The sequence below is a fragment of the Pan paniscus genome, chromosome X (assembly GCF_029289425.2).
Source record: "Pan paniscus chromosome X, NHGRI_mPanPan1-v2.0_pri, whole genome shotgun sequence".
NCBI lineage: Eukaryota > Metazoa > Chordata > Mammalia > Primates > Hominidae > Pan > Pan paniscus.
The window spans coordinates 121686217-121713743 of NC_073272.2; the positions used below are offsets into that span (position 1 = coordinate 121686217).

Below are 27527 nucleotides of genomic sequence, written 5' to 3' on the forward strand. Positions count from 1 at the left end.
TTCATGGATAGAGGTTGTGTTAGTATCCATGGAATAAATGAGGTGCAGGGAACTAAAAGGCTACTGACAGCAGTGGGAAAAGGTAAGAGCAGATAATGCCATCCCCTATGCTTCCTATTAGCATGGGTGAAAGCCTCATTGGCACCCATGGGCAGCACCCTGTTGAGGTTTTCAGGACTGAGGGATATAATGATAGTAAAAGGAAAAAGGATCCGTTTTCTTTCTCTCCCTTATGTACCCCCAGGTATTCACTAGGAAGAGAAAGGAACCAGGAACACCTGACTCCCCACTTTCTAGATGAATGGCCATTCATTTTTCAGTCTGTCCCCCTTTTGAATGCATTCTGAATCCCTGGAGTTCCTTTGAAAACAAAAAACAAAAAACAAAAAAACCTTATTTTCTCCTTTTTCCTCCTCTGTCCTCTCTACACAGATAGGTAATTGTGTCCCCATACTACAGGATACTCCCCTCAGATGCATCCTCCAAACTGAGAAAAGTTAATTTCCCACACCTTAAACTGGTTGGTTAAGAATTGAGCTTGGGGGAAGGGAACCCAGAAGCCTGACATGCCAGCAAAAGGGTAAAAGTTTTTTTTTACCAGTCAGACTTTTGGCCTCTCTCTCCCTCTGCAAACTGGTAAAAGTGTCAGGCCTCTGAGCCCAAGCCAAGGCATCGCATCCCCTGTGACTTGCACGTATATGCCCAGATGGCCTGAAGTAACTGAAGAATCACAAAAGAAGTGAATATGCCTTGCCCCACCTTAACTGATGACATTCCACCACAAAAGAAGTGTAAACGGCCGGTCCTTGCCTTAAGTGATGACATTACCTTGTGAAAGTCCTTTTCCTGGCTCATCCTGGCTCAAAAAGCACCCCCACTGAGCACCTTGTGACCCCCACTCCTGCCCACCAGAGAACCCCCCTTTGACTGTAATTTTCCTTTACCTACCCAAATCCTATAAAACAGCCCCACCCCTATCTCCCTTCACTGACTCTTTTCGGACTCAACCCGCCTGCACCCAGGTGAAATAAACAGCCATGTTGCTCACACAAAGCCTGTTTGGTGGTCTCTTCACATGGACGCACATGAAATTTGGTGCCGTGACTCGGATCTGGGGACCTCCCTTGGGAGATCAATCCCCCGTCCTCCTGCTCTTTGCTCCGTGAGAAAGATCCAACTATGACCTCAGGTCCTCAGACCGACCAGCCCAAGAAACATCTCACCAATTTCAAATCCGGTAAGCGGCCTCTTTTTACTCTCTTCTCCAACCTCCCTCACTATCCCTCAACCTCTTTCTCCTTTCAATCTTGGCACCACCCTTCAATCTCTCCCTTCTCTTAATTTCAATTCCTTTCATTTTCCGGTAGAGACAAAGGAGACACGTTTTATCCGTGGACCCAAAACTCTGGCGCCGGTCACGGACTGGGAAGGCAGCCTTCCCTTGGTGTTTAATCATTGCAGGGACACTCTCTGATTTGAAACGTGGGTGAATAAGGTGTCAGGCCACGCAGGGACGCCTGCCTTGGTCCTTCACCCTTAGCCGCAAGTCCCGCTTTTCTGGGGAAGGGGCAAGTACCTCAACCCCTTCTCTCCTTGTCTCTACCCCTTCTCTGCTTTTCTGGGAGAGGGGCAAGTACCCCTCAACCCCTTCTCCTTCACCCTTAGCGGCAAGTCCCGCTTTTCTACTGGTCAAGAACCCCCAATCCCTTATTTCCATGCCCCAACCTCTTATCTCTGCACCCGAATCCCTTATTTCCACACCCTGACCTCTTATCTCTGCTCCCCAATCCCTTATTTCCGCACCCCAACCTCTTATATCTCTGCGCCCCAATCCCTTATTTCCGTGCCCTGACCTCTTATCTCTGTGCCCCAACCCCTTTTCCCACTTTTCTGGAAGGTAAGAACCCCCGAACCCCTCCCCTCCATTTCTCTACTCTCTCTTTTCTCTAGGCTTGCTTCCTTCACTATGGGCAACCTTCCACCCTCCATTCCTCCTTCTACTCCCTTGGCCTGTGTTCTCAAAAACTTAAAACCTCTTCAACTCACACCTGACCTAAAACCTAAATGCCTTATTTTCTTCTGCAATGCTGCTTGACCCCAATACAAACTCGACAGTAGTTCCAAATAGCCAGAAAATGGCACTTTGAATTTTTCCATCCTGCAAAATCTAAATTCTTGTCATAAAATAGGCAAACCGTCTGAGATGCCTGACGTCCAGGCATTCTTTTACACATCAGTCCCTTCCTAGTCTCTGTGCCCAGTGCAACTCGTCCCAAATCTTCCTCCTTTCCCTCCCGCCTGTCCCCTCAGTACCAACCCCAAGCGTCGCTGAGTCTTTCTAATCTTCCTTTTCTACAGACCCATCTGACCTCTCCCTTCCTCCCCAGGCTGCTCCTCGCCAGGCCGAGCTAGGTCCCAATTCTTCCTCAGCCTCTGCTCCTCCACCCTATAATCTTTTTATCACCTCCCCTCCTCACACCTGGTCCGGCTTACAGTTTCATTCGGTGACTAGCCCTCCCCCACCTGCCCAGCAATTTACTCTTAAAAAGGTGGCTGGAGCCAAAGGCATAGTCAAGGTTAATGCTCCTTTTTCTTTATCCCAAATCAGATAGCGTTTAGGCTCTTTTTCATCAAATATAAAAATCCAGCCCAGTTCATGACTTGTTTGGCAGCAACCCTGAGACACTTTACAGCCCTAGACCCTAAAAGGTCAAAAGGCCATCTTATTCTCAAAATACATTTTATTACCCAATCTGCTCCCGACATTAAATAAAACTCCAAAAATTAAATTCCGGCCCTCAAACCCCACAACAGGATTTAATTAACCTCGCCTTCAAAGTGTACAATAATAGAAAAAAGTTGCAATTCCTTGCCTCCACTGTGAGACAAACCCCAGCCACATCTCCAGCACACAAGAACTTCCAAACGCCTGAACCACAGCGGCCAGGCATTCCTCCAGAACCTCCTCCCCCAAGAGCTTGCTATAAGTGCCAGAAATGTAGCCACCAGGCCAAGGAATGCCTGCAGCCCAGGATTCCTCCTAAGCCACATCCCATCTGTGCGGGACCCCACTGGAAATCGGACTGTCCAACTCACCTGGCAGCCACTCCCAGAGCCCCTGGAACTCTGGCCCAAGGCTCTCTGACTGCTTCCCAGATCTTCTTGGCTTAGCGGCTGAAGACTGACGCTGCCCAATCACCTCGGAAGCCCCCTAGACCATCACGGACGCCGAGCTTCAGGTAACTCTCACAATGGAGGGTAAGTCCATCCCCTTCTTAATTAATACGGAGTCTACCCACTCCACATTACCTTCTTTTCAAGGGCCTGTTTCCCTTGCCTCCATAACTGTTGTGGGTATTGACGGCCAGGCTTCTAAACCTCTTAAAACTCCCCAACTCTGGTGCCAACTTAGACAACACTCTTTTATGCACTCTTTTTTAGTTATCTCCACCTGCCCAGTTCCCTTATTAGGCCGAGATATTTTAACCAAATTATCTGCTTCCCTGACTGTTCCTGGATTATAGCCGCATCTCATTGATGCCCTTCTTCCCAATCCAAAGCCTCCTTTGCGTCCTCCTCTTGTATTCCCCCATCTTAACCCACAAGTATAAGATACCTCTACTCCTTCCTTGGCGACCGATCATGCACCCCTTACCATCTCATTAAAACCTAATCACCCTTAGCCCACTCAACGCCAATATCCCATCTGGCAGCATGCTTTAAAAAGATTAAAGCCTGTTATCACTTGCCTGCTAGAGCATGGCCTTTTAAAGCCTATAAACTCTCCTTACAATTCCCCCATTTTACCTGTCCTAAAACCAGACAAGCCTTACAAGTTAGTTCAGGATCTGCGCCTTATCAACCAAATTGTTTTGCCTATCCACCCCGTGCTGCCAAACCCATATACTCTACTATCCTCAATACCTGCCTCTACAACCCATTATTCTGTTCTAGATCTCAAACATGCTTTCTTTACTATTCCTTTGCACCCTTAATCCCAGCCTCTCTTCACTTTCACTTGGACTGACCCTGACACCCATCAAGCTCAGCAAATTACCTAGGCTGTACTGCCGTAAAGCTTCACAGACAGCCCCCATTACTTCAATGAAGCCCAAATTTCTTCCTCATCTGTTACCTATCTCGGCATAATTCTCATAAAAACACACGTGCTCTCCCTGCCAATCGTGTCCGACTGATCTCTCAAACCCAAGCACCTTCTAGAAAACAACAACTCCTTTCCTTCCTAGGCATGGTTAGCACGGTCAGAATTCTTACACAAGAGCCAGGACCACACCCTGTAGACTTTCTGTCCAAACAACTTGACCTTACTGTTTTAGCCTAGCCCTCATGTCTGTGTGCAGCAGCTGCCGCTGCTTTAATACTTTTAGAGGCCCTCGAAATCACAAACTACGCTCAACTCACTCTCCACAATTCTCATAACTTCCAAAATCTATTTTCTTCCCCATATCTGATGCATATACTTTCTGCTTCCTGGCTCCTTCAGCTATACTCACTCTTTGTTGAGTCTCCCACAATTACCATTGTTCCTGGCCCAGACTTGAATCCGGCCTCCCACATTATTCCTGATACCACACCTGACCCCCATGACTGTATCTCTCTGATCCACCTGACATTCACCCCATTTCCCCAAATTTCCTTCTTTCCTGTTCCTCACCCTGATCACGCTTAATTTATTGATGGCAGTTCCACCAGGCCTAATCGCCACACACCAGCAAAGGCAGGTTATACTATAGTACAAGCCACTAGCCTGCCTCTTAGAACCTCTCATTTCCTTTCCATCGTGGAAGTCTATCCTCAAGGAAATAACTTCTCAGTGTTCCATCTGCTATTCTACTACTCCTTAGGGATTATTCAGGCCCCCTCCCTTCCCTACACATCAAGCTCAAGGATTTGCCCCACCCAGGACTGGCAAATTAGCTTTACTCAACATGCCCTGAGTCAGATAACTAAAATACCTCTTAGTCTAGGTAGATACTTTCACTGGATAGGTAGAGGCCTTTCCTACAGGGTCTGAGAAGGCCACCGCAGTCATTTCTTCCGTTCAGTCAGACATAATTATACATAAACTGAGGTTTAGCCTTCCCACCTCAATACAGTCTGATAACAGACGAGCCTTTATTAGTCAAATCAGCCAAGCAGTTTTTCAGGCTCTTAGTATTCAGTGAAACCTTTATATCCCTTACGGTCCTCCGTCTTCAAGAAAAGTAGAATGGACTAAAGGTCTTTTAAAAACACACCTCACCAAGCTCAGCCACCAACTTAAAAAGGACTGGACAATACTTTTACCACTTTCCCTTCTCAGAATTCAGGCCTGTCCTCGGAATGCTACAGGGTACAGCCCATTTAAGTTCCTGTATAGACGCTCCTTTTTATTAGGCCCCAGTCTCATTCCAGACACCAGACCAACGTAGACTGTGCCCCAAAAAACTTGTCATCCCTACTATCTTCTGTCTAGTCATACTCCTATTCACCGTTCTCGACTACTCATACATGCCCTGCTCTTGTTTACACTGCCGGTTTACACTGTTTCTCCAAGCCATCACAGCTGATATCTCCTCGTGCTATCCCCAAACTGCCACTCTTAACTCTTGAAGTAAATAAATAATCTTTGCTGGCAGGACTATGCTGAATCTCCTTAGGCACTCTCTAATCAGATATTCTGAGTCGTCCCAATTCTTAGACCTTTTATACCTGTTTTTCTCCTTCTGTTATTCCATTTAGTTTCTCAATTCATCCAAAACCGTATCTAGGCCATCACCAATCATTCTATACAACAAATGTTTCTTCTAACATCCCCACAATATCACCCCTTACCACAAGACCTCCCTTCAGCTTAATCTCTCCCACTCTAGGTTCCCACACTGCCCCTAATCCCGCTTGAAGCAGGCCTGAGAAACATCGCCCATTCTCTCTCCATACCAAGCCCCAAAAGTTTTCACCGCCCCAACACTTCAACACTATTTTGTTTTATTTTTCTTATTAATATAAGAAGGCAGGAATGTCAGGCCTCTGAGCCCAAGCCAAGCCATCGCATCCCCTGTGACTTGCACGTATACGCCCAGATGGCCTGAAGTAACTGAAGAATCACAGAAGAAGTGAGTATGCCTTGCCCCACCTTAACTGATGATGTTCCACCACAAAAGAAGTGTAAATGGCCGGTCCTTGCCTTAAGTGATGACATTACCTTGTGAAAGTCCTTTTCCTGGCTCATCCTGGCTCAAAAAGCACCCCCACTGAGTACCTTGTGACCCCTACTCCTGCCCGCCAGAGAACAACCCCCCTTTGACTGTAATTTTCCTTTACCTACCCAAATCCTATAAAATGGCCCCACCCCTATCTCCCTTCACTGGCTCTCTTTTCGGACTCAGCCCGCCTGCACCCAGGTGAAATAAACAGCCATGCTGCTCACACAAAGCCTGTTTGGTGGTCTCTTCACACGGACGCCCATGAAGAAAAGGAATGACAAGGACCACTGTTTATATTCTCTGTAAAGTTTTGGTTAATGAAAAAGGATTTATGAAGTTGTTCTTAAGCTGTAACCAATCTGGTGTGCTTTGTGTGTCTTTCAGTATGGTTCTGTTAGAAAAAAAGGGGTACCTTAGGATATCATGTGGGCCAAGGACCCCATAAGCCCACTATTTAAGTCAGCCCTGCAATCTGGTCAGTAACAAACTTTGCTGCAGGCCTCCATCTTATTTTATGTCTTTAGGAGCATGACCTGTAACCATATGACAGTATTTTGTTTTAGTCTCCGCCATTTTACAACGGTGGCCCAGGTTCAATCCTGGCTTGGGGAATGAGTGCTTTCAGGTTGATATCTGCGTGACTTATGCCATTTGCTAATTCTCTTCCCCTCTCATGAACAAGTTCTAGCTTCCTTTCTTAAATCATCCTTTCCCTGAGCCATAAAGGTTCTAGATTTTGTAAAAAACTGCTTACTATGTCTTGAAAATATCTTGTATGCTCACAGTTAAGACATAACTTTAATTGAGGCTTGTTGGTTTCACCTGTGAGGTTACTTTTGATAAAATTCAAAATCCAGAAATTGGCTGCTTGGCATGGCTAAAGTCAGGTAATAAGGGATTTAAAAGGACTTTCTTAAAGAATGCTCAGCTTAATTAAAAATGGATATCCAAGTTATAGGCATATTTAAAAGGCCTTTATGTTTTTTCTTCTTGGATCTTATTTTGCTGGAAATAGGTTTTAATTAGTTGACTGAATTACTTTTCTCCATCTTGTCTTGCCATTCTTAATGCACGCTTGAGAGTCCCTAAGATAATTTCTGATTGCCTGGGACTCCTTGGGAAAAACAAAAAAGGTGTCACAGATTCCATTTTGGGAGCAACCTCTGTTTTCCTTATGGAACCCCAGGAATTAGATGCAGATAGATCCCTCTCAAAATCTAGTTTTGTCTTCTACCTATACCTGTTTATTAGTCCCTAGAAACTGCTTGTTTTCCTAGCCCTGCTTTTAAAAGGCCCCACTTGAGACTAGTAATCCAATTGAGAGATCGGCAAATGAAAAATCTTATAACTACTGGATTTTCTGTTTGTCTGTGTAGTTATATATGTTGTATGTGATGTATATAAAAAATAGCTATATTTAATTGGCTTAAAGAAAAATAAGCTCTTAGATCAAAGTTTTTGAAGGAAAAGTAAAAGCTGTACTGCTTTTTAGTTCACATGACTAATCTTTGAGAAATAAAAACGGTCTTAAAGATTATAGGAAAATACAAATGTCATTAAAATGTAAATAGGTGATCTAAATTGTGCAAGTCAGATACTAGGTTTGCTAAATGTTTTAAGGTTGCAAACTGCTTTTTTGGCCTTTGAGAGCTGTTTGACTGGCCACCATGCCCTTAACTATGCTGGAAGGAATCAAACTTCATCAGTACTTAATGCATAATTAAAACAACTTACCAGGTTTTACACTAAAATTAAAATTTGCTAAGAATTACCATTATAACATGTAATTGAGACCACTTAAAATGGATTTACATGCAAGGTGTGTAAGAATGGTAAAATGTGTTTTTAGTGAAAGATTATAAGAAAGCATGAAAATGGAAATTTTTGCCTAGAGCTAAAGGATTGTTTTAAATTAGATAAAATAAAGCTAAAGGTTTATACAAGTTATGGGATGTTTTAAAAAATTAACCTTGCAAAATAAATTCAAATGGATATTACATGGTTTTTCTGTAAATTGAGCATTGAAATAAAAACACAACAAGGTTTCCTTCAGGCACTAATCTGCTCTTTAGCAAAATGTGTAAAGTGTTATAAAAGTTTTATAAGAATCTCACCTCATGGTTAAACTGGTTAAGATGGGATAGAATTGTCTATAAGGTTTCATTAGAAAAGCTGGGATTGACATTAATGGTAAACTAATGTAAGTGTTATATTTGGCTTTCTCTCCCTTGTACAAGATTTTCATATAACAGTAAAGGATAATGAATGATTTTCATTTGCCTTGTGGATAGACTGTCAAGGAGAAGAAAGAGAAGACAGGAGACAAACTGTTTGGAATGCGAAGTCTTCCCTCTTAAAGAGTTAAGTTTTTTGCTATTTAAACATTTTTTGAGTCATCATTTTGGCAAAATAATAACTTAGGGTAATCTCAAATTCTGTTTCATAATATCAAGTGCTTCGAAACTCTAACATTAAACAGGCTTCCCAAAATCAAATTTTAGCTTCAGGGTTGTCTTTCTTGACCTCTAGCTGTTGGATGCTAGAGAGGGCCCCTGGAGCATCCAAAAGAGGTAAACAGGATTAATTGACATGTTTAGGTACGTGGACTTGCCAAAATGATGCTTAATCTTCTTCAGGTTATATTTAAATGAATAATATTAATATATGTTATAAAATCGTATGGGATTCCTAAAATTTTTAATGTCTGAGTATATGCTATCAATCATACTTAAGGTTACTATATTAAGTTACTGTAAACCACAGAGATAACCAAATTTCTTTGTCAATTGTGTTTTTAACTGTAACTACCCTGGACATTTTCTTATTAACAGAGAATTGTTGTCTTGTTTTGATTCTCTTCAAAAGAGTTTATAATCAGCTGTAGAACTTTGACAAGTGCTCTCAAATGCAGGGTTCTGATAACTTTGGAGATTGTGACATTGGAATAAAGGAAAAAAGTACAGGACTCATGAAGAGCTTAAATGTTTATGGATATCAAGCAGAACAATTGTTAATGAAATGGACTGAACTAATAGAAAACAGAAGTAATTTTTAACAAACTTTTGCTTAAAACATTGCTGATCCTTGTTTTGTTTTACAGAGTCAAGGAAACTTTTATTTTATGCTATTTGCAGTCTTTAATAATTGAATAAGGCAGAGTCCTGTGAAGAAAATTTGGAGCATGTTTGTTTCTCTCTGCCTGTTTCTTCTAGAATTTGGAAACTATCTGTGAGTATTCTTAACTTATGGGAACATGGTTCTTTGCACCAGTACAACAAGAATCTATTTTCTTTTGCAACAGGACACAATTGGAGGAACTGGTTCTTTTACCAAAGTTTTTACTAGAAGGATATGCTTCCCTTTAAGGAATCAAGCTTGGCTTACAGAATTGATAAAATCTCCTTGGGAAAACTGTACTGATAGCATGTTTACACAGTCTCCATATAGGATTCCTAACCTGTGGTGAATAAAGAATGTCATTTTCTAACAGAACCAGGAACCCCATATTATTAGGACCTCAAGAAGAAAGAAATTCACCCAGCTCATAGGTATTTGAGAGTACAAACCCATGCCTGGGCTCAACTTTAAAAACTCCTATCTGAGACGCCTTGTGGAACAGAGTTCCATCATATTCAATTTTAAAAACCTATGTAAAAATAATTGTTCTTGCTGCACTTTATGCAAATAATCAGGCTAACTATAAGACTAAAGTTTATTTTGCAAACAACTCAGTCCTATCATGATTTTTAAATTAATTAATTAATTTATTTTTCCATAGGTTATTGTGGTACAGGTGGTATTTGGTTACATGAGTAAGTTCTTTGGTGGTGATTTGGGAGATTTTGGTGCACCCATCACCCAAGCAGTATACACTGTACCATATTTGTAGTCTTCTATCCCCTGTCCCCCCGTCCATTCTTCCCCACAAGTCCTCAGAGTCCATTGCATCATTTTTATGCATTTGTGTCCTCACAGCTTAGCTCCCACATATTGGTGAGAATATACGATGTTTGGTTTTCCATTCCTGAGTTACTAAGAATAATAGTCTCCAGTCTCATCCAGGTCATTGCAAATGCTCTTAATTCATCCCTTTTTATGGCTGCGTACTATTCTATCATATATATATGTGTGTGTGTGTATATCTGTGTATATATATGTGTATGTATGTATATATATATATATATGTATATATATATATATATATATATATACCATAGTTTCTTTATCTACTCATTGATAGATGGGCATTTGGGTTGGGTCCACGATTTTGCAATTGTGAAATTTGTGCTATAAACATGCATGTGCAAGTATCTTTTTTGAATAATGAATTATTTTCCTCTGGGTAGATACCCAGTACTTAGATTGCTGGATCCAATGGTAGTTTTACTTTTAGTTCTTTAAGGAATCTCCACAGTGTTTTCCATAGCAGCTGTACTAGTTTACATTCCCACCAGCAGTGTAGAAGTGTTCCCTGTTCACCCCATCCATGCCAGCATCTACTGTTCTTTGATTTTTTGATTATGGTCAGTCTTGCAGGAGTAAGGTGGTACCACACTGTGCTTTTGATTTACATTTCCCTGATCATTAGTGATGTTGAGCATTTTTTTCACATGTTCGTTGGCCATTAGTATATCTTTTTTTGAGTATTGTTTATTCACGTCCTTAGCCTACTTTATGATGGTATTTTTTGTTTTTTTCTTACTGATTTGCTTGAGTTTGTTGTAGATTTTGAATATTAGTGCTTTGTCAGATGTATAGATTGTGAAGATTTCCTCCCACTCTGTAGGTTGTGTTTACTCTGCTGACTGTTCCTTTTCCTGTGCAAAAGTTCTTTAGTTTAATTAGGCTCCAGCTATTTATCTTTGTTTTTATTGCATGTGCTTTTGGCTTCTTGGTCATGAAATCCTTGCCTAAGCCAATGTCTAGAAGGGTTTTTCCAGTGTTATCTATTAGAATTTTTCTGGTTTCAGGTCTTAGGTTTAAGTCCTTAATCCATCTTGAGTTAATTTTTGTATGAGAGATGAAGATCCAGTTTCATTCTCCTACATGTTGCCAGCCAATTATACCAGCACCATTTGTTGAAAAGGGTGTCCCTTCTCTATGTTTTTGTTTGTTTTGTCAAAGATCAGTTGGTTGTAAGTACTTGGGTTTATTTCTTGGTTCTCTATTCTGTTCCATTGGTCTGTGTGACAATTTTTGTAACAGTACCATGCTGTTTTGGTGACTATGGCCTTATAGTATAGTTTAAAATCAGGTAGTGTGATGCCTCCATATTTGTTCTTTTTGCTTAGTCTTGCTTTGGCTATGCAGGCTCTTTTTTGGTTTCATATTAATTTTAGAATTTTTTTATAAGTCTGTGAAGAATGATGGTGGTGTTTTGATGGGAATTGCATTGAATTTGTAGATTGCATTTGGCAACATGGTCATTTTCGCAATATTGATTCTACCCATGTGGGATGTATTTCCATTTGTTCATGTCATCTATGATTTCTTTCAGCAGGGTTTTGTAGTTTTCCTTGTAGAGGTCTTCGACTCCTTGGTTACACATATTCTTAAGTATTTTGTTTTATTGCAGCTACTGTAAAAAGGGTCGAGTTCTTGATTTGATTTTCCATTTGGTTGCTGTTGGTGTGTAGAAGAACTATTGATTTGTGTATATTAATCTTGTATCTGCAATCTTTGCTGAATTGTTTTATCACTCTTAGGAGCTTTCTGGAGGAGTCCTTAGGGATTTCAAGGTAAGCAATAATATCATCAGCAAACAGTGACAGTTTGACTTCCTCTTTACTGATTTGGATGCCATTTCTTTCTTTCTCTGATTGCTATCTGATTGCTCATTTCTATCTGATTGCTCTGACTAGGACTTCCAGTACTATTTTAAAGAGGAGTAGTAAGAGTGGGCAAACTTGTCTTGTTCCAGTTCTCAGAGGGAATGCTTTCAACCTTTACCCATTCAGTATTATGTTGGCTATGGATAGATGGCTTTTATTACATTGAGATATGCCCCTTGTATGCCAATTTTGCTGAGAGTTTTAATCATGAATGGATGCTGGGTTTTGTCGAATGCTTTTTCTGCATCTATTGAGATGATCATGTGATTTTTGTTTTTAACTCTGTTTATGTGGTGTATCACATTTACTGTCTTGCCTATGTTAAACCACCCCTGCATCCCTGGTACAAAACCCACTTGATCGGCCAGGCGCGGTGGCTCACGCCTGTAATCCCAGCACTTTGGGAGGCTGAGGCAGGCGGATCACAAGGTCAGGAGATTGAGACCATCCTGGCTAACAAGGTGAAATCCCGTCTCTACTAAAAATACAGAAAATTAGCCGGGCTTGGTAGCGGGCGCCTGTAGTCCCAGCTACTCAGGAGGCTAAGGCAGGAGAATGGCGTGAACCTGGGAGGTGGAGCTTGCAGTGAGCCGAGATCGCGCCACCGCACTCCAGTCTAGGTGACAGAGCAAGACTCTGTCTCAAAAAAAAAAAAAAAAAAAAAAAAAAGAAACACCCACTTGATCATGGTGGATTATCTTTTTGATATATTGTTGGATTCGGTTAGCAAGTTTTTTGTTAAGGATTTTAGCATCTATGTTCATCAAGGATGTCAGTCTGTAGTTTTCTTTTTTGGTGATGTCCTTTCCTGATTTCGGTATTAGGGTGATTCTGGCTTCATAGAATGAATTAGGGAGGGTTCCTTCTTTCTCTATCTTGTGGAATGGTGTCAAAAGGATTGGAACCAATTCTTCTTTGAATGTCTGGTAGAATTCTGCTGTAAATGCATCTGTTCCTGGACTTTTTTTATTGTTAATTTTTTAATTAACCATTTAAATCTCACTGCTTGTTATTGGTCTGTTCGGGATATCTAATTCTTCCTGATTTAAGCTAGGAGAGTTGTAGTTTTCCAGGAATTTACCCATCTCTTCTAGGTTTTCTAGTTTATATACGTAAAGGTGTTCATAGTAGCTGTGAATGATCTTTTGTATTTCAGTGGTGTCAGATGTAATATCCCCTGTTTTCTTTCTTGATTTATCTTGCCAATGGTCTATCAATTTTATTTATCTTCTCAAAGAACAAGCTTTTTGTTTCATTTATCTTTTGTATTTATTTTTGTTTCAATTTCATTTAGTTTGTCTCTGATCTTGGTTATTTCCTTTCTTTTGCTGGGTTTGGGTTTGACTTGCTCTTGTTTCTCCAGTTCCTTGAGGTGTGACCTTAGAGTGTCAAATTGTGCTCTTTCAGTCTTTTTGATGTAGGCTTTTATAGGGCCAAGAACTTTCCTCTTAGCACCGCCTTTGTTGTATCCCAGAGACTTTGATAAGTTGTGTCATTATTGTCGTTCAGTTCAAAGAATTTTTTAATTTTTATCTTGATTTACGTGTATTTGTATGGTTTTGAAGGTACCTTTTGGAGTTGACTTCCAGTTTTATTCCACTGTGGTCTGAGAGAGTGCTTGATATAATTTCAATTTTCTTGAATTTATTGAGGCTCATTTTATAGCCTATCGTATGGTCTTTCTTGGAAAAAATTTCCATGAGCTGTTGAATAGAATGTGTATCCTTTGGTCTGTATATATCTGATAAGTCCATTTGTTCCAAGGTATGGTTTAAATCCATTGTTTCTTTGCTGACTTTCTGTCTTGATGACCTGTCTAGTGCTGTCAGTGGAGTATTGAAGTCCCCCACTATTACTGTGTTGCTATCTATCTCATTTCTTAGGTCCATTAGTAACTGTGTATAAATTTGGGAGCTCCAGTGTTAGGTGCATATATGTTTAGAATTGTGATATTTTCCTGTTGAACAAGGCCTTTTACCATTATATAATGTCCCTTTTTGTCTCTTTTAACTGCTATTGCTTTAAAGTTTGTTTTCTCTGATATAAGAATAGCTACCCCTGCTTGCTTTTGGTTTCCATTTGCATGAAATACAATTTCCCCCCATTTACTTTAAGTTTATTTGAGTCCTTATCTACAAGATGAGTTTCCTGAAGGCAGCAGATAGTTGGTTGGTGAGTTCTTATCCATTCTGCTCTTCTGTATCTTTTAAGTGGAGCATTTAGGCCATTTACTTTCAGTGTTAGTATTGAAATGTGAGGTACCATTGCATTCATCATGCTCTTTGTTGCCTGTATACTTTGGTTTTTTTGTTTTTAGTTTTTGCTTTTTAACTTGTATTTTTGTTTTATAGGTCTTGTGTGGTTTATGTTTTAAAGAGATTCTGTTCTGATGTGCTTCCAGGATTTGTTTCAAGACTCAGAGCTCCTTTTATCCGATCTTGTAGTGGTGGCTTGGTAATGGCAAATTTTCTCAGCATTTGTCTGAAAAAGACTGTATCCTTCCTTTATATATGATGCTTAGTTTCACTGGATACAAAATTATTAGCTGATAATTGTTTTGTTTCAGGAGGCTGAAGATAGGGCCCCAATCCCTTCTAGCTTGTAGGGTTTCTGCTAAGAAATCTGCTGTTAATCTGATAGGTTTTCCTTTATAGGTTACCTGGTGCTTCTGTCTCACAGCTGTTAAGATTCTTTCCTTCATCTTAACTTTGGATAACCTGATGACAACATGCCTATGCAAAGATCTCTTTGAGATAAATTTCCCGAGTGTTCTCTGTGCTTCCTGTATTTGGATGTCTAGGTCTCTAGCAAGGCCAGGGAAGTTTTCCTGGATTATTCGTGCAATTATGTTTTCCAAGCTTTTAGAATCCTCTTCTTCCTCAGGAATACTGATTATTCTTAGGTTTGGTCATTTAACATAATTCCAGACTTCTTGGAGGTTTTGTTCATATTTTCTTTGTCTTTGTTGGTTTAGGTTAATTCTAAGACCTTGTCTTCGAGCTCTAAATTTCTTTCTTCTACTTGTTCAATTCTATTGCTGAGACTTTCCAGAGCATTTCACATTTCTAAAAGTATATCCAAAGTTTCATGAATTTTTGATTTTTTTTCTTTAAGCTCTCTATTTCCTTAAATATTTCTCCCTTCACTTCTTGTATCCTATTTTGGATTTTCTTGCATTGGGCTTTGCCTTTCTCTGGTGCCTCTCTTATTAGCTTAATAACTAACCTCCTGAATTCTTTTTCAGGTAAATCAGAAATTTCTTGCTTTTGATCCATTGCTGGTGAACTAGTGTATTTTTTGGGGGGATGATGAGGAGCCTTGTTTTGTCATATTACTAGGGGTGGTTTTCTGGTTCCTTCTCATTTGGGTAGGCTGTGTCAGAGGGAAGGTCTACAGCTGAAGGCTGTTGTTCAGATTCTTTTATCCCACAGGGTGTTCCCTTGATTTAGTACTCTCCCCCTTTTCCTTACTTTGGCTTACTGTGAACCGAACTGCAGGGATTGTTGTCTCTCTTCTGAGTCTAGCCACCCAGCGAGTCTACCCAGCTCCAGGCTGGTACTAGGGGTTGTCTGCACAGAGTCCTGTGACGTGAACCATCTATGGGTCTCTCAGCCATGGATACCAGTGCCTGTTCCAGTGGAGGTGACGGGGTATGCAATGGACTCTCTGATGGTACTTAGCTTTGGTGGTTTAATGTTCTATTTTTGTGCTGGTTGACCCCCTGCCAGGAGGTGGTGCTTTCCAGAGAACATCAGCTGTGGAATTATGGGGAGGAACTAGCAGTGGGCAGGGCCTTAGAACTACCAATATTGTATGCCCTTTGTCTTTCCTACCAGAGTAGGTAGGGGAGGACCACCAGGTGGGGGTAGGGCTAGGCATGTCTGAGCTCAGACTCTTCTTGGGCAGGTCTTGCTGCCACTGCTGTGCTGTGGGGGATGAGGGTGAGATTCCCAGATCACCGGAATTGTGTACCTAGGAGGATTATGGCTGCCTCTGCTGAGTCATGCAGGTTGTCAGGGAAGTGAGGGAAAGCCAGCAGTCACAGGCCTCACCCAGCTCCCATGCAAACCGAAGGGCTGGTCTCACTCCCACCATGTCCCCCACAACAGCTCCCAGACCGTTTCCAGGTGGAGAGAGAGATGGGCTTGAAAACCTGCCCCAGGCTATCCGCCTCCCAGCTGTGAAAGAAAGGGGCTTGCTTCTTCCCCTACCTGTGGAGTCTGCACACCAGATTTGCGCCCTCTCCAGAGTTCTGGTCAGAAAGCTTTTCACCCCTTTCAAATTGTTAAAGTTCAGCTAGAGATTTGCTTCTCTCTGTGTAGCTTTAGCCCCTGTTTTCTCCTGTTGGTTTCCTGTGGTGCCAGGAAGGAATGGCCTGCTAGGGGACCCAGCTAGCTCCCAGGGGCCTTTCTGCTGTTTCCTCTACACCTGTATTTCACTTGGCTCTCCAAATTTACTCAGCTCAAGGTAAAGTCAGAAACTTCTCCCACAAACAGACCTTTGGCTTCTCCTGTGCAGGTATGTGTTCAGGAGAGGAGGGTCTCCCTTTCCCACTTCTGCAGTTCAGTCATTCACAATTTTGGGGGGGGTCTCCTGGGTCCTGCAGGAGCAGTCCGCTTCCTTCAGAGGGTCTGTGGGTCCTTTGGGGATTGCTGGTTGACTCTTGCAGTACATCTGGAGTTAAAATTCACAATGTGAGTCGCTGCCCACTGCTCTGTACGGAGCTGCAATCTAGTCCTGACTCCCATCTGCCATGATCTCCCATGATTTGCTTTTAACAAAAATGAGGACTGGAGAGAGAGAAATTATGTTTCAAAAATTATCCTACATTTGTCATTAAATTCTAGAATCATTAGTTGTTTTTTGCCTACAATTTGGACTAATCCTACTCATTCCTGTGAACCAACCAGAAATCTCTGGCTGCAGCTCAGAAGAAACAAAAGAAATGTGTAGTGTAAAAATCTGGATCAATAGTCTAGTTCTGGGCAGTTACCCTGCAAATCCTGCCAGGTGATAGGAATAAATAGGGTGTCTGTAACCCAGAGTTTGGTTTTTTTGTTTTTTGTTTTTTATAAGACCAAGAGAGCTAACCAAAGTGAAACCCCATGTACCTAAATCTTAGCAAGCATAACTATAGCCACCGGTTATCTGGGCATGCTAGCAGCCTCAGAATTTTAAAGCTGTCCTTGCCCCCACTTTTGTTTCATTTTGATATATGTCTTCTAATCATTTTGTTTGTCTCTTCTCACCTTCAGGCCATTGAACTCCAAATGGTCAAGCAACCGGAGCCTTGAACAATGGCCCTCCTTTTACCAGGGATCCTTAGATAGGCCTCTGAGAGAGATCTGACTGCTGTTTTCACAATACAGCACCACCAGTCAGCAGAAAGCATTTAAGATCAGTTGTTATCGTCCTTATCCTTATCCTTGTCCTTGTCCTTGTCCTTATCCTAATGGCAGTTAGATGTACTTCTTTGGAGGGGGTAATGATAGAGGCAGGAGACAGCCAAATGTCTAGACAATTAGGGAAGGGTACCCAGAGAACCTCCAACCCATCTAGGTCATTGTGTGCAGGGGTCTTGCCTAAACATGCCCACAGTAAAAAATTCTCTCCCTTAACGCATGCGCAGTACAGGAAATAAATCAGTCTGGAGTGACTCAGACTAAGGGCCCACATGCTCACTAGAAGAATGGGGTGGAGCCACCAAGAATTTGTGCCTTATGCAGGGAAGGAGGCTGGCATCTTCAACTCATGTGTAGTGGCCTAATATTCAATTTGTGAGGTGGAAACCTGCATGTAAGACCTCTCATTTTGTTGACAGCTTTTTTTTTTTTTTTTATTAACAAATTCTGCCCTCCTTACCTTTTAATGTGTCTACATGCCTAATTTTTCCTGGTTGTGAAACAAGATCCCAGATTTAGCTGAACTAAGGAGCAAAAAATCTTGCATCCAAAATACCATAATTAAATAGGAAACAAACTGGAGCATGCTTTAAAGACAGATGCAGATTTGAATATTTTCTTAAACCTTTGAGAATAGAGATACATCTATTTAAGATTTTCTCAGGGACAAACATTAGCTTTTTTCAATATTTAAATGTAAACATCTCTACCCATACATGAAGGAATCCCAACAACTTAATATTTAGCCATTATGGTGATTGGAAGTTCTCTTATATTTTGCTGGTAATTTAACTCTCTCACTACCACAGGGTTCTTTTGTTTGCTTGGCTGTCTACTTTCCTGATTGAAAGGACAAACCCTTATTTCTGACCTTTCTGCTGTTAACCTTTTTGGCTCAGTCAGGATTGCCTTCAATTTCCTTTGAAGGTAAAAGTACACTTTAGCAAGTAGAAGGCATAAGTAAGCAATAGACTTGTTCAATGAATCACTGAATGAATGAAAGAATCCATGACTACTTTATTATCATCTTTTTTTTTTTTTTTTTTTTTTTGAGATGGAGTCTCACTCTATTTCCTAGGCTGGAGTGCAATGGCATGATATCAGCTCATGGCAGCCTCTGCCTCCCGGGTTCAAGCGATTCTCCTGCCTCAGCCTCCCAAGTAGCTGGGATTACAGGCAGGAGCCACCATGCTCTGATAATTTTGTATTTTTAGTAGAGACGAGGTTTCACCATGTTGGTCAGGCTGGTCTTGAGCTCCTGACTTCAAGTGATCTACCCGCCTCGGCCTCCCTAATTGCTGGGATTACAGGCCTGAGCCAACCCTCCAGCCAATTATCATTTCTTTCACTTTGCTTTACTTCTAAATACATTTTACACTTGTTTTGATTTTCTTTTCCTTTTTTTTTCTTTTTTGACATTTGTTTTAGATTCTGGGGATACATGTGAAGGATTTTTACAAAGGTATATTGTGAGATTCTGAGGTTTGGGGTATGAATTATCCCATCTCCTGTAGTACCCAAAAGGTAGTTTTAAATTATTTCCCCACTCTACCCTCTTATATTCCCCAGTGTCTATTGTTTCCATCTTTATGTCAACATGTACCCTTTGTTTAGCTCCTACTTATAAGTGAGAACATGCAATATTTTATTTTCTGTTTCTGCATCCTTTCACATAAGATAATGGCTTCTAGATGCATCCATGTTGCTGCAAAGGACATTATTTTATTCTATTTTTATGGCTGCATAGTATTCGATGATGTATATGTACCACATTTTCTTTTTCCCATCCACAATTGATGGGCACCTGGGTTGATTCCATGTCTTTGCTATTGTGAACAGTGCTGTGAAGAACATATGGGTACATGTGTCTTTTTGGTAGAATGATTTATTTTCCTTTGAGTATATACCAAGCAATGGGATGGGATTGTTGGCTCAAATGGTAGTTCTGTTTTAAGTTCTTTGAGAAATCTCCAAACTTTCCACAGTGACTGAACTAATTTACATTTCTGCCAGCAGTGTTGTAAGCATTCCCTTTTCTCCCCAGCCCCACCAACACCTTATTTTTTCCTTTTTTTTTTAAAGCCATTGTGATTGCTGTGAATTTGTATCTCATTGTGGTTTTGATTTACATTTTTGAGTTCCTTTTGTTTTGCACTCACTTTTTCCATTTCTGTGTCTTAGCAGTATAAAATAGAGATTATGATTGCCTGGTGTACCTACATGTTAGAGTCATGAATACTTGAGAACAACTTTTACTTTGAAAGCAGTATTTACAATTTTTTTTATCAGTATTTGCCTGTTAAGTGTTTACTGATTACATTGTGTTAAATTGTTTTTAACACTTATCACTCAGAGAGCAAAAGTATTTGATAGTTTGAGACAAACTGCTTAAAGAACTTGTAGCTGCAAATCAATGCTGTACTAGGATATCATTTTAAAAACACATTTAAACTAAGCATATGATTTTCCAACAGACTTATTTCTCAATGATTGTTAAAAACTAAAACTTCCCTGGCCATCGTGAAATTGTAGTAGAATATATATATAGAAAGCTTGGTGCTGTTTAAAAACAGTTACTTCAGTGACTCCTTATTGCTTACAGTATAGAGTTCTAAATTCTTATCCTCAATACATAAATCCATAGTCTCCTGCTTTCCCATTAGTCTCCCTCATGAACTCTAAAGTAGAAGCTTCTTTTCACTTACCCTCAATATAGTTTGTACTCTTTTTATAGCTCTATTTCCATGCATTTTTATTCAATTCCTTTGCTTAAGATGGTCTCACTAATCCTTTCTTTTTGTAATTATTATTATCAAAAATTTTGATATTAAATAATTTCATTGAGCACATGGTAACTATACAATGTTATTTAAGTACCTGACATTGATTTTCTCCTTTAATTCTTGTGATAACCCAATGCAGCAGATACTATTATGATCACTGTTTCACAGATAAGAAACCTGAGACCAAAAAGATTACATAGCTTGTTCAAAGTCCTGATAATACACACTATATAGTGGCTGAGCTTGATTTCAAACCCAGTTTTATACTAATACAAGAGTTTTGACTTTTGTGTTATTTTACCTGGAATCAGCACCCTCAAAACACTTTTGTTTCATATTATAACTAATTAAAGATAGTAAATGGTTCTGGTGCAGGTTTTTTGCTCCTTAGTTCAGTTAAATATGGGTTCTTGTCTCATGGCCAGGAAAAATTAGGCATGTAGCAGATTGAAAAGTGAGGAGGGTGGAATTTACTAAGCAAAAGGAAAACTGTCGACAAAAAGAGGGGTCCTGCACACAAGTTTTCACCTCACAAGTTGAGTACCACGCCACCATACACGAGTTGAAGAGGCCAGCCTTCTTCCCTGTATGAGGCGCAAATTCCTGGTAGCTCCACCCCATTCTTCCAGTGAATATGCGGGCCCTTAGTCTGAGCCACTCCAAATTGATTTATTTGCTTTACTGTGCATGTGTTAAGGGATGGAATTTTTTGCCGTGGGCATGTTTAGACAAACCCCTTACACACAATGACCCGGGTGGGTTGGAGATTCTCCAGGGATACTTCCCTATTTGCCTAGGCATTTGGCTGTCTCTGCTTCTATCATTTTCACAAATAAATATGATCAACTGTTGAAAAAGAATTTGTCTCAAAATATTATCAGTGTAAAAGCATGACCTTCTCTTTGTGTCTTAACCACAACCATGGAGCCTAGTTGTTCCAAATAAAAGGCTACTCTTGAAACACTGTCAATATGGTGAGAACTGATCCTAGTTGGGGGCCAAAAACTTAGGCATAAATAGTGTTTTCCATTACTTCAAAATACCATCAATCACAATAAAATGATCAGTTATTTTGAAAACAAACAACTTATTGCCCTTGTTTCATTGAAATAGATAACTGATTTTAAGTCAATCCATTTATGTAAATATAACCTTTGAGTAATGGCAGTCGTTAATTTTGGGAATGACTTACATTTCATTAACTTGGACACACATTTTTTTCAAATGCATTCCGCATTATTAATGCATTTAGAAGAGATGGTATACTAATAACCTCTTACATGTTTATATAAGCATAACATTACATTGCAAAAGTATTTTATGTAGAATTTCTCATATAATCCTAACAACAACCTTTGAATTTCTTTTTCTTATTTTATAGTTAAGTTAATTGATGTTCAGTGAAATTAAGTAGTTCACCCAAGGTTATACATTCAGTACGTGTCAGATACACCACTAGAATTAAGGTATCTAACTCTCAGTCCAGTGCTGTTTCCATTTCACCAATCCAAGCATCTTTTCTCTCAGAGAAAGGTGAGAGGGTCATCACCTTGAAATTCTTTCTTTAGAAAGACCTTACTTCATTACTCTTTTTTATTAATATTCACATTTCCTTATGTCTCTTAAATCATGACCTCTGTCACCACCAAAGACATCCTGAGTTTATGCTTCTCCTACCATGGTAGAACCATAGCTTTCTTTATAGAGAAACTTTTATAGGCAATTTTTGCAGTGTTTGTAAGAATGCTATTTTAGAAATAGCAGTTTTTCACTGATATAGAGGTAGTCTGTTCTGACTATTAGAATAAAATGTGAACAATTCTGAATAAAAAAGCAAAGTTGCATAACTGTGTCGTATTTTTCTGGGCTGAGTTTTTTAAACAGTAGGTCTAGGAAATTGAATAGAACAGGGTTCTCAATGGATCCTGGATGTGCTAATTAATTAGTATGAGTATCGAGATCTCTTAGGAGCCTATGTGGAAAGTGATAAAGATGAAAAGTCATATAGCTCAGCACTGCCCAATGCAATTATAATGCAAGCTATATATATAATTTTACATTTTTGTGTAGGCACAACTTAGAAAAATAAGCAAGTAAAATAAATTCAATAATATATTTTGTTTAACCAAATATGTCCATATAGTATAATTTCAACATGCAATAAGTATTTAAAAAATATTAAGTATATAAGTATATATTTTACACTCTTTTTTATGCTAAGATTTTGAAATCCGGTGAGTATTTTTTACATTTATAGTTTGTATCAATTTGGATCAACCATATTTCAAGTGTTTATTAGCCACATACAACTAGTATCTACTCTATTAGACAACAAAGTCTGGAAATTTTTTTGAAGACTGTTCCACACATGGCCATGGAAATGCTGAACTGTTGCTACCATTTGGAAAAGAATAAAGGTATATTTTTAGGCCTCAAGATATGAGGGTTCTTATAAGGCTGATATAGAAGTAGACTAAAACAGAGTTTATCAACTCTGCTTATCAACTTCAGCACTATTGACATTTTTGGCTGAATAATTATTTGCTGTGGTGGGGCTGTCTTGATCATTATAGAATATTTAGCAACAACTCTGGCCTTTTCCCAATAGATGTCAGTTGGACTCCTTCCTAGTTGTGATAAGCAAACATGCCTTCAAAATATGTTAAAAGGCCCTGTAGTGTCATGGGGGTGGGGAATGTCAACCTCTGGTTCAGAATGACCGATCAGCCAAGCAAAGTTTTTTAGACTTAGGCTGGGTGATACACAAAACGAGGATTCTCAAATTCTGAGCTCTGAATGTCAATTTTCTATTCCATTGTCAATGTGTGCATCTTAGATGGATGGATAAGAAGACTAACATGACTTGGTGATACTTTTAGTATTTGCTATTATTTAAACCAATGATTTTAAGCCTGGATTAAACTGTTTAGCTTTTCTTTCTTAAAAAGTTAGAAAGGATATTCCTGAACCTCTCCCAGCAGTAAGTGGAGGAACAAATAAATGGTGGATGGTTCAAAGAAAACTAATTTAAACTGGGGAAAACAGATATGTATCTTGCAAATGGTAAATTGTGAAAGGTTATAGGTATGTATACTTTTTCCAGTCCATGACACATTAGCCAACCCTCCAAAATCTGACATCCCTCTATCTTCCAAAAGTATCTCTTACAACCCTCCAATAGAAGCTTAAACCAGTCAGCCAGATCTCCTTATGGTTTGCTGAGTGTACCATGGTCTTTCCCACAGTCATGCATTTATTTATGCTGTTCCTATCATGGAGAATGCATTCTCTGTTTCTTTTTACTATCTAAATTTAATTTATTTGTAAAATCCTGTTCAAGCCCTAGCTTATTCTACAAGCCATCTCTGACTTAATTGACTTATGGTGACCAAACTTTTTTCTTTTATGCTGTGAAAGTATAATGTTAAGTCAGTAGGTGTTATTTTGTGTGGACTGGTCTTGTATCTATGTAAGACAGAAAAGTTCTTGAAGGACAGGGGCTGTAGTAGTTTTTTTTCTTTTCCCAAATGCAAAATCACACAGACCCCCTAGAAAGTAACTGGCAGTGTGTTCCAGTGTGAATTATCTGAGAAGCAGATTCTCAATTGGAGTTTAGTGAGATGGATGTTTATTAGGGAGTGGCCATGAGTCAACAACTGTAGAAGGGAGGAGAAGAAAGTAGAACTGAGCAGAGGGAGACATTGAGCTACAATGTAGATACAAAAGCCTCAGCCAACCTCACAGGGAGCTGTAGAGCTAAAATGGCTCTCACTGAGCCAAAACTGCCAGACTTTTATAACCTCACCTCAAGTCACTGTGTAACTACCCAATGGGTTCCTTTTACCCACTGCCTAGATAGAGCCAATTTACCAAGACAAAGGAATTGCAATGGATAAAGTGTTCAATTAACACAGAAACAGCTGAATGGGAGACCAGAGTTTTATTATTACTCAATTCAGTTCTCCACAAAATATGGAGACTGGGGTTTTTTAAGGACAATTTGGTGGGTAAGGGGCTATGGAGTGGGGAGTTCTAATTGGCCGGGTCAGAGATGAAATCATAGGGAATCAAGGCTGTCCTCTTGCACTGAGTCAGTTCCTGGGTGGGGACCACAAGAGTACATGAGCCAGTTTATCTGGGTGGAGCCAGTTTATCTGGGTGGCACCAGCTGATCCATCAAGTGCAGGGTCTGAAAAATATCTTGAGCACCAATCTCAGGTTTTATAATAGTGATGCTATTCTCAGGATCAATGGGAGAGGTTTAGAGTAATGTGGCCTCTAGCTGATGACTACTAAACCATAATTTCTAATCTTGTGGCTAATTTGTTCTACAAAGGCAGTCTGGTAACTAGGCAAGAAGGGGGTTTGTTTTGGGAAAGGGCTATTATCATCTTTGTTTCAAAGTTAAAGTATAAACTAAGTTCCTCCCAAAGTTATTTCTGCCTATCCCCAGAAATGAACAAGGGCAGCTTGAAGTTTAGAAGCCAGATGGAGTCGGTTAGGTCAGATGTCATTCACTGTCATAGTTTTCTCAGTTATAATTTTTTAAAAGGCAGTTCAAATTGAATATTGGCTTTCCCTAGCATGGTATGACCTTGGGCAGTTCCTGAAAGGGCTGAGTGCACTCCCAACAGCTAGGGCAACAAATACTTCTTTGAAGGGGGATCTAGATGATACATTGCCATGTTTATCAAAGTGATAGTTGTATAGAAAAGGTTCAGTAAATGTTTGTTAAATGCTATAAAACCTTGCCGTGGTGCTAACTAGCAGCAGAATGAATCAGGAGAAGTTTTGTCTGTTGGTCTGATTGGGTGGGCCTATTTGATAGCTAAGCAGATGGCTTCTCTAAGGAGCACTCCCTTTCCAGGACAAGAGAAAGGATTGCTTGTAATACACCCCAAATTACTGCTTCAAGGATTAACTATTATAATTGTTTTGAAGAATATATAGTAAATATTACATTATCAAAAAGATTTTGAGACTGAAGCAGCATAAAAACTGCTGGGTATGTAAAAAATCAAGTTAGCTAAGTACAGGTGCTGAAAGACCATGTATAAGCTTGTGGGATCAATGACATTAAAAAAAGAAAAAAGCCAAATCCTGAGTTCATTACTTGCTATTTCCATTCTTCTATAGACAAAAGAAAGAATGGTTGAGATAGGGTGGTGGGAAACACATTTATTTAGTTAGTATTATATTTGAAATCATTTATATACTTATCTGTTTACCCTTGCAGTAATCCTTAGAAATAGACAACACTACCTGTACTTTAGCAGATGAGGAATCTGTAGCCCTGATATATATATATATTATCCCTGGGACCATCATCTTACTAGTTATCATTATCATCATCACCATTCCTAGGATGTACACAGTGCTACTTTGTGCTAGCCACTCTTCTAAGTGTTTTCCATATATGAACTCATATCCTTCTCATAACTGCCTTATAAATTAGGAGCTATTTTTAGTCACACTGTAAACAAACAAACAAAAAATCCTAAGTGCCCCCCAACCCCCTTGGAACCAACTAAACTAACAAGCTCTGAGCCAAGGAAAGCCAGGAAAACTGAATTCCTGGCCATGTGGAGAAGGGAGATTGGACACGTCTCATTAAAACCTCTCCCTTTTGGAGTTAAGGGACAACTAACCAGCATTAACATTAAAGTAGACATCGTAATCCTGACAAAACAGACTCCTTGGCAGTAAGAAACCAAATTCCAACCTGACTCTGGTATAGCATCACATGATACATAGCTGACCCTGAAGAAAATCAAAATAGTTTACCCCAAAATACATTTCTTTGACATATTTCAAAATGGCACTGAAAAGCCATCTTTGTGAGAGAAATTTTACATCTGTAGAGAGTCTCCATTAATGCAGATAGGCCTTTCCCAGATCTGGGAGAGATTAACTAAGAATCTCACACTTTTTAAGATCTCCAAAAACACATTTACCATCTATTCTGGCCTCATCTATATAACAAGAACCTTGGCTTTGTCACCCCTCTTATGTTAATTCAAGCACTTCTTTCTACTGACTTCAAGTCTTTAGCTTAACTCTCAACCAATTGCCAATCAAAAAATCTTTGAATCCACCTATAACCTGTAAGCCCCTCTGCTTTGAGATATCCCACCTTTCAGAGCTGAACCAACATATACCTTGCATGTATTGGTTTATGTCTTTGCCAGTAACTTCTGTCTCCCTAAAATGTAGAAAAGTAAACTAAACTAACTTCTCAGGACCTTTTTGAAACAGATCCTTGGACCGTGGTCACTCACATTGGCTTAAAATAAAGCTCTTAAAATATGTTACAAAGTTTAGCTTTTTCATCAACAACATTTATAAGTGAAGTAACTGAGGAACAGAAAGGTTTAGTAACTTGCTCAATGTCAAAATACAGTGGCAAACCAGAAGTTTGAAATCAGGCAGCTTGTCTCTATTATCTGTCCTCTAAACCACTACATGAACTTGCCTAACTAGTAAGAGGCAGAAATGGGGCAGGAAAACTAGTCTGTCTGATTCCAGAAACTGTCATTTTCCACTACACAAGGGTGACTCCAAAGGCACCGTGCTTGTACAATTTGGGAAATCATTCTCTTTTGATTGATTGTAGGTAGAGTCTACATGGAAAATTGGTAACATAATTGTTAGGTGACCTTTAGGAAAAAATATGCATTTTTCAGGTATTTGAAGGTGATTTTTCATGAGAAATTATGGGATTTCTACAAAAGTGACTGGGAATCAGATCTCACATTTGATACCTTCTAAAAAATAATATTCTTTTTATTCTAATTAGCACAGCCATCAAAGATTTCTGAAGCTTATTTGGCCTTGTCTAGAACATGCTGCCATGTATGACTGCCCCAAGTGACAGGAGAAAGCCAAAAACAAGACCCAGCAATGGAAGTTTTAGCAGGATTCCAGCTGTCAGAATTAACCATGAGCCAACTCCTATAGAATAACCATCCAATTGTATCCTCCATGCTTAGCCTGTTTGTCCAAGTAAATTGCAGACTTATCCAGAACAGAGACTATGTATTATTTGTATCCTTATCCCCTTCTACAATAGAGGTTAAATGAGGTTTTGAAACCATGGAAACTTACTGGTAACTGTATCACAATGCTCATATTTTCTTGACCATGTTGAAAACACATTTTTTTCCCAACCCAGTATAACATGTTAAAATGGAATACTTTCAATCTCAGTGTTTCTGCAGTGGCCTTACAGTCTGAGAATAGTACAATATGTGCTATGTATGATCACATTCTAAAGCAATGGGCTATATGAAAAATCTAGACCACAAT

General features: G+C 39.6%; 1 long non-coding RNA gene across 3 annotated transcripts; it reads left to right on the forward strand.

The window, feature by feature from the left end:
- LOC106634325 (uncharacterized) lies at positions 1–27197 on the forward strand. Of its 3 annotated transcripts, none has more exons than XR_008622799.1 (5): positions 1–1237; positions 6011–6116; positions 8498–8566; positions 9307–9434; positions 27019–27197. It is a non-coding gene; the product is annotated as an uncharacterized LOC106634325 (long non-coding RNA). The 3 variants fall into 3 exon arrangements; XR_001337703.3 differs by having other exon boundaries at positions 6014–6116; XR_008622800.2 differs by lacking the exon at positions 1–1237 and adding an exon at positions 2278–3239.
- Positions 27198–27527: the final 330 nt, after the last annotated feature.